Source organism: Nasonia vitripennis, assembly GCF_009193385.2.
Source record: "Nasonia vitripennis strain AsymCx chromosome 5 unlocalized genomic scaffold, Nvit_psr_1.1 chr5_random0003, whole genome shotgun sequence".
In the NCBI taxonomy this organism is placed as follows: domain Eukaryota; kingdom Metazoa; phylum Arthropoda; class Insecta; order Hymenoptera; family Pteromalidae; genus Nasonia; species Nasonia vitripennis.
The window spans coordinates 590,836-599,117 of record NW_022279653.1 but is presented as its reverse complement, the minus strand read 5'-3'; the positions used below and the strand labels follow the sequence as shown (position 1 = coordinate 599,117).

General features: G+C 40.7%; 1 long non-coding RNA gene across 1 annotated transcript; it reads right to left on the bottom strand.

The window, feature by feature from the left end:
• Nucleotides 1-5,303: 5,303 nt before the first annotated feature.
• On the bottom strand, nucleotides 5,304-6,465 carry LOC116417816. Its single transcript, XR_004228062.2, has 2 exons — nucleotides 6,176-6,465; nucleotides 5,304-6,106 (listed from the first exon to the last, which is right to left on the bottom strand). It is a non-coding gene; the product is annotated as an uncharacterized LOC116417816 (long non-coding RNA).
• Nucleotides 6,466-8,282: the final 1,817 nt, after the last annotated feature.

Below are 8,282 nucleotides of genomic sequence, written 5' to 3'. Positions count from 1 at the left end.
GTTTATTACGATTTTATTTTGTTCAATGCGGTTATATTCACGCTACTATATTGCCTCGGTTTACTCTTACCAATTGTTAATTGGTTCAACAAATTTATTGTTAGGCTTTTCTTAATCTTTGCTAGGTTTTATACAGTATCGGAACCAACTGTTAATTGGTTCAACAAATTTATTGTTAGGCTTTTCTTAATCTTGCCAGGTTTTATTCAGTATCGGAACCAATTGTTAATTGGTTCAACAATTTTATTGTTAGGCTTTTCTTAATCTTTGCCAGGTTTTATTCAGTATCGGAACCAATTGTTGCGTCCTGACTATCCTAAATTGAATAGATAGGAACGTAATGATATGTGTAGTGGCGAGGCTGTAAGAAATTGTTAATTCGCGCCTAATACTCTGACTGTTAGTAAAATAAATGAGAAACTTACCTTTACGTTGAACCGCGTACTAGTTGAGTAGATTGCAGCTGTAGACTCGTACTGGGTAGTTTGGATTTTCTCGTAAATGAATATAACTCACAAGATCTCTGTTACGGTAAACCGATCGTTTATTCATATAATTTTTAGAAGTGGAAGTAAATAATAAATCTCGTTTCAATGTAAAATAATATTCTCACTTAATTTAAAAGAACTAAGACTTGTAGTTTATAAAATCTGTATATTTAGCCTTTGTAAGAAATATATAATTGCGGCTAGGCGGCTTTAAGTTTTAAAATAATTGTCACCGATTGTCGGACCGGCGCGATACGGAACTCGTGATTGACGACGAAAAACTGCTCGTTCGAGAGCGTATAAGGTTTTTAAAACCTTCGTTTGTAGTGTAATTTTTGCAATATTTACAAACTTAAAATTACGGAAAATGTATACATAAAAAGTAGCGCTCGCTTACAACTTACAACGTCACGAATTGCTGATTTATCATTTCGCTGATTCGACACTGACATGCATTCGGCCGTGTGTCGAAACCTTTCAGTGCACGCAATGCATTCTTCTTTTGAGAGTTTGAATTTCAGTGTTCTAGTGATTATTATGTTTTAGTTTTTCTTTTGTAATAAATTTATGCAATGGGTCACACGACGTGACAGGAGAAAGCTACGTGCCAAAGAATTGGCAGCCGTTTTTTTAGTTGAAAAATAGTGTTTTTAGAAAATGTCCGTACGGATGTATATGTGTGTGTGTGTGTGTGTGTGTGTTATTTTTATGTGGCGTAGGCAGAGCAAGCTCTGCACAAGTGGCCCTCCGACACCAGATACTCACAGGTACTATCGTTGAACAATACTTTCGTGGGGCCCGTTAACTAGCTTTTTGTGGCCTCTCCTTTAAAGTTTGACATTTCCATACATCCCCCATCCACCAAGGTGATTAGGGGTTCAGGATCAAACTTGTCTTCTTCATTCTGCATCGTCCTGCCGTCTTCTTCATTCTGCATTGTCCAGTTGTCTGCTTCCTGCAGCATCGTCCGGTCGTCTACTTCGAGCAGTATCGACCGGCTATACTCTGGACAGACTTAACCCCGACACCTACGTTTCACTGCATAGGGCGAGGGAGTCTGGGCTCAACTTAGTTACCTACGTTCCTCAGCATCAGTCTGAGGAGCACTTAGAGGTACTCAACCCTAGCTCCCACATTCCTCTGCATCGGGCAGGGGAGTAAGAGCTCAACTCTGTGACCTACGTTTCTCTGCATCAGTCCGAGGAGCTTTTCATATCTATTACCTAGTGGCCTTCGTCTATCAACAGTTTTACTCAGCTGTTTCACCTTGTCCTTCCCTTCTATTCTCTTCGTCATTTCTAAACTTATTAAGAATGGTCTTTACGTAGTTGTTTACTGCGCACCAACCATCCTTTGACGCTAGCATAGCTGTTATTATTGGCTCAGGGTTCACCCTAGTCTGAAGGTAACGCTCGAGTTCTTCTCGTTTTATTTCGTATCGCGAACAGTTACAGAAAACATGCTCCGCATCTTTGTTTGCTTCCAAACATACTGAGCAATTTGAATTATCCTCTATCTTAAAGCGGTGTAGGTAGGCTCGAAAGTGCCCATGTCCGCTCAAAAACTGCGTAAGGTAGTAATTTAATTCCCCGTGTCGTCTATTGGACCAGCCAACAATACGTGGTATGAGGCAGTGCATCCATCACCCCTTTCCACTGGAGTCCCATCGTCTTTGCCACTCAGCTAGGGTTTGTTTCTTTGCAGATTTCCAAACTTCCTTTTTAGTATTGTCACCACGCTAGCTTTCTTTGTATATATTCTTTCGTTCTGTTGCTAGAAGGTTAATAGGCGGCATACTTGAAATAACGCACACTGCATCTTCTGATATTGTTCGGTAGGCAGAAGCGACCCGCAATGTACTTTTCCTATAAACTGTTGATAGTTTTCGTGCATAGGACTTCATCAACATAGCGTTCGCCTATAATGGGGCACCGTATAACATGATTGATGTAGTTACACTGGCTAGGAGTAACCTTTGACTCTGCGTTGACCCACCTACATTTGGCATTAGTTGCGATGGTGCAGCACCGACTTTTGCTGCCTTATTGCTCGCCCTCTCGAGATGCTGCTTAAACGTTAGTCTGGCGTCTATAGTGATTCCCATGTAATTAATGGTCGGCTAAGAGTCTATTTCGTGTTTGTCCACTGACAGCGTTATTGTCTCTATTTTCTTCCTACTGGATATAAGGATAGCATTCGTTTTATGGCTAGCAAGCTCAAGTCCAGTCTGCTATAGCCAATCGTAGATTATACCTAGATTATACCTACTGCATCGTTAGCGATTTTCGTCACCTCTTCTTTTTGTTTTGCTTCTACCACTACTGTAATGTCATCTGCAAACCCTACAACCGTTGCCTAATTGGGTAGCTCTAGCCTAAGTACTCCATCGTACAAGATGTCCCACAATAATGGGCCAAGCACTGACCCTTATGGGACCCCTCCAGTTACTTGATAGGTTTTCGTGCCGCTCTCTGTGTCATACAAAACGGTTCTGTCTTTCAGGTAGTCAGACATAATAATTCTCATATATGCGGGTACCTCTTTTTTCCGTAGTGTCTCGTGTATCTTGCCCCAGCTGGCTGAGGTAAACGCATTTTTAACATCCAGTGTAATAATAGCACAGTACTTCTTGGATCCTCCTTTTCATCTTTTTTCTTTTATTGCAGTTCTAGCGGTATCGACTACTAAGCTTACGATTATGCGCTCTAAAATCTTGCCCAGAATGTCCAGCATGCAAAGTGGTCTGAATGAGGCTGCTTCTCCAGGAGGCTTATCTCCTTTTGGTATTAGCACCAAGCGTTGCTCCTTTTAGTTCTTAGAAAACGTCCCTTTTTTGAGACATGAATCGTACAATTCCACAAAGACAACAGGGCGTGCCTGTATAGCTTGTTTCAATGCAATATTGGGTATGCCATCCAGGCCTGGAACCTTGTTGTTCCCAATTCTTTTGCATGCAGCCAGTAATTCCTCTGTGGTGATTGTTGGAATAATTGCGTCATTTGCCTCCGCTTTAGGAATAGCTGTTACTTCCAGTTGAACAGGAAACAGTGTGGTTGTAACGGTTCAACTTTCTCCAGGATGTTGGACAGTCAGTCGGTTCCAGGATCTGGATTGGGGAAAGGGGCAATAAAAGAGTCTGTTCTTATGTTCTTAATGTTAACAAAATATATTTCCTTAAGTAGATAATAGTAATTGGGAATCAGTTGTTAAATCCCGTCTGAAACAGAAATCAATTATGCGCTTGATTAAGAATATTTCGCCTTTACAAATGGAATTGTTTAAACTAGCGCTGTTAACAATTTACAAAAATATCTACGCGATTTCGCTACAACAATGCGTCGGTGGTTACGGCTACGGTGTTTCGGTACGGTGACGGTATGACGGATCGGGGATGGGTTTGGAGATTAGGATTTCATTCGGTACGGTGGAGTCGTGTGCGCACGGCTACACCGATCCGGGTGACTTGCGTAACAACAATCTCGACCGCCCTGTGTGCGCACAGTAGCGGCCAGGATAGTGTAACGGGATTTTGAGGTTATCCCTCGGATTTATGAAGTCGTGTGCGCACGGCTCCACAAATCTTCGTCGCTCGTCTCGTTCCTCTCTTTATCCTGTGTGCGCACAGAGGTAAAGCGAGTCGTGAGATGTCGGCGTAAGGCTGGCTTTGTTGGTTAGGATTTTCACGGTGGCACCGGGTATCGTCACGTGTGCTCACGACGGCAATTCGGAGTTTCGGGGTTCGGAGATACGAGTTTCGGTTCGTCTACCAAGTCGTCACGTGTGCTCACGAGACGACTTCGTCGGCGCAGATCTATCTCTCGCTGTTCCCTGTAGTAACGTGTGCGCAAGATGCTACTTGGAGTGGAGCTCGAGTAGAACTGTCTACCGTGTTGCGCTGTCCGCCTTATAAAGGCGCGCGGTGCGGATACGTCTGAGCGTGTACGCCGCTCGCGCGGCCTGGCGCGTCGTTGCTAAGCTGTTTGTCGGCTGTCGCGCTTCGCGCTCGTGCAGACTCGCCTTGCGGTTGTTGCGCGCGCGCGCTCGCTTCGCTTCGTGCGGACTCGCCTTGTGAATGTTACGCGCGCGCGGCACCCCCCCCCCCCCCCAGTTCAGCCCGCAAATATGTATATACATAAATAAAAAAAATACTATTGGATAGATCTGAATTTGCTCAGTCCACCCACGTTATTATTTTAATTTGCCCGCCTTGGTCTTTATAGGAAAAATCAAAATAAAAAATTGAAATATTTACAACTTTGGAATACTTGTACCTCACTAAGCGAGTATAATAACAGAATTTTAAATATGGCAAAAAATTGCTCAGGGGCTATTTCAATTTGCCCTGCAGCCAAATATCAAAAATATTCAATTATTATTAGAGAATTCCGATATTTCAACACGTCACTGAGACACTGAAGCATAATCGAATAGCTATAGTAAGGGCGAGCAAGAGAAAATCAAAGACATTCCAAATTTTGATATAAGTTTGAAGAAGTCGAACAAGGAGGAGGAGACGCCACAGGATCCTATCAAATGGTTTGGTGTTCTAGTACCACAGAGTTTGAAAACCGCGCAGAAACATTTTCAGGACGCTCTTTACCTCGCTGTAAAAATTGCCAATGTACAAGCTCAGTTGACAAAAGTCACAAGTCAGTCTGAGTCTTTGAAATTGCTAAAAAAAGTCGCTATATGATTAAGATATTTTTTAATGAAGTTTTTGTAATATATCAGAGATGCGTATTTTTCTATAAGGTCTAATTAATTTTAAAAAGTACAGTGGCTTGTTTGTAATATACTTAATAAATAGAGAAAAAGTTCAGTTTTATATAAATTTTATTGTTCGTTTGTGATCTCCATACTTCAACCAACTATCCCTTTTTTACAACTATTAACTTGAGAATCAAATATATTTGTACATACATTATTAACCATTATTCCATATAATAGTGAAAAAATAAGTTTTGTACCGAGTGTATTAACCATAGATAAAACAAAAGTAGTAAAAAAATAATCCTTGTCAAATGCACATCCTTTAAGAATTAAAAAACCTATAGACACAATAAGTGCATAAATGATCAACCAAGTTTTAATTGTAAAAGAGTATGACAAAAATCATTAAACCATCACAATTTAATATAGGCACGATTGTTTTGATAAATTAGTATTCGTGAATTTCAACAAGAACATTTAGTACAGCTAATACTATACATAGTTTGATCGCTCATTATATATATTATAATATAAAATAAATTAAATTGCCTATTTTTTTTACCAAATGAATATAAGTAGTTTTCTCGTTAAACTTTACAGAGTTTTTTACATATTTTTCATATCTAACAATTAGATATTATGTTTTGTTAAAAATATTTGATTGAGGCAACTTAGTAGAACGTGTAATAACTTTACAAAAAACGTTTAACAGTTTGTTTCCGATTTCTCTTTAACTGCTGGAATGTCTTTGGTGTTTATCAAGTAATAGAAAAATACGATTTCTATTCTCTCTTTAAAAAGTATAAACGTGTTTATCGTCTGTTTTTGATATTTTAAGAATTTCTTGCAAATGTTTGCTACTCTCTAAACCAAATTCGTCTATTGGTATGCGAGACATGACAGCAATTCTGAAAAAGTAAAGCTAATTAATACCTAGTATGTAATAATTAGAAATAAAAAGAAGTTGCCGTATTTACCTTCCTCCTGAAAGATTATACAAAAATTTCCAATACGAAATTCTCAAATTCTGTGGCTCTACAATAGCAGCATGAAACAAAACTATTTTCCATAGAGTACTTTATTTTTCATAGGGAAGTAGCTTCCAGCGTGTATTTCGCGAGAATAACGTATACCGAGTAAGGGTCTACATATGTGCTCGGCAGTTAATATTATGATCTATAGAAAAGTGAATCTGTGAATCTATGGGTTCATTTGTCCGCTTATTGAAGAAGGCTTCTCATCGATTAACTTCACGAAATAATAGACATTAAATTATCTCTAAAAAAATAACTTTTAAAAAAGTAAAAAGTTAGGCAAGTTTAATATATTTCGCAACAAAATTACAGATTGAAAAGTACTAAGATCAATCAAACAAAGTCAAGTTTATTATATTTAATCGTGATGAAGCAAGGAACAACTCTCAAGATAAGTATTACGTAACTTGCCATGCCCGTTTAATTTTGTTTATTGGTGAACAACTAAAATTTCCTTTTATGTATTAGAACGTCATACAAACAGCATAAGTACAATGAAACGGGCATGGCAAGTTACGTAGTAATTATCTTGAGAGTTGTTCCTTGCTTCATCACGATTAAATATAATAAACTTGACTTTGTTTGATTGATCTTAGTACTTTTCAATCTGTAATTTTGTTGCGAAATATATTAAACTTGCCTAACTTTTTACTTTTTTAAAAGTTATTTTTTTTAGAGATTTCAATCCTTTTTAGTAAAATTTTTTGAGTATTTCATATTCGACGTCGTAGAAATAAAATATAAGCATATTTAGCACCTTTAGATCAAAGCTTTTTTGTAACATTTTTATCACTAACATGAGATCACTGATTGTTGATATACACCACCCTTGAATTATTTCTACGCCAAGACACCAAAACCCACGGCGCGAAGTATCCAGACCTCGTTATCGGACACCCTGTACACCTAGACGCCGTCATCGTATGATTTATTTACCTAGACACCAAAAACCACGAAGCGCACGACCTAGACCTCGTCATCGGCCACCCTGTACACCTGGACACCGCGTTCAAGTGATTTTTACACCTAGACACCAAAAACCACGGAGCAAACTACCTAGACCTCGTCATCGGCCACCCTGTACACCTAGACACCGCCCTCGAATTATTTCAACACCAAAAGCCACGGAGCGCACGACCTAGACCTCGTCATCGGCCACCCTGTACACCTGGACACCGCGTTCAAATGATTTTTACACCTAGACACCAAAAACCACGGAGCGAACTACCTAGAACTCGTCATCGGCCACCCTGTACACCTAGACACCGCCCTCGAATTATTTCAACACCAAAAGCCACGGAGCGAACTACCTAGACCTCGTCATCGGCCACCCTGTACACCTGGACACCGCGTTCAAATGATTTTTACACCTAGACACCAAAAACCACGGAGCGAACTACCTAGAACTCGTCATCGGCCACCCTGTACACCTAGACACCGCCCTCGAATTATTTCAACACCAAAAGCCACGGAGCGCACGACCTAGACCTCGTCATCGGCCGCCCTGTACACCTAGATGCCGTCCTCGTATGATTTATTTATCTAAACACCAAAAATCACGGAGCGCACCACCTAGACGTCGTCATCGGCCACCCTGTACACCTGGACACCGCGTTCAAGTGATTTTTACACCTAGACACCAAAAACCACGGAGCAAACTACCTAGACCTCGTCATCGGCCACCCTGTACACCTAGACACCGCCCTCGAATTATTTCAACACCAAAAGCCACGGAGCGCACGACCTAGACCTCGTCATCGGCCACCCTGTACACCTGGACACCGCGTTCAAATGATTTTTACACCTAGACACCAAAAACCACGGAGCGAACTACCTAGAACTCGTCATCGGCCACCCTGTACACCTAGACACCGCCCTCGAATTATTTCAACACCAAAAGCCACGGAGCGAACTACCTAGACCTCGTCATCGGCCACCCTGTACACCTAGGTACCGCCCTCGAATTATTTCTACACCTAGACACCAAAAACCACGGTGCGAACTACCTAGACCTCGCCATCGGCCGCCCTGTACACCTAGATGCCGTCCT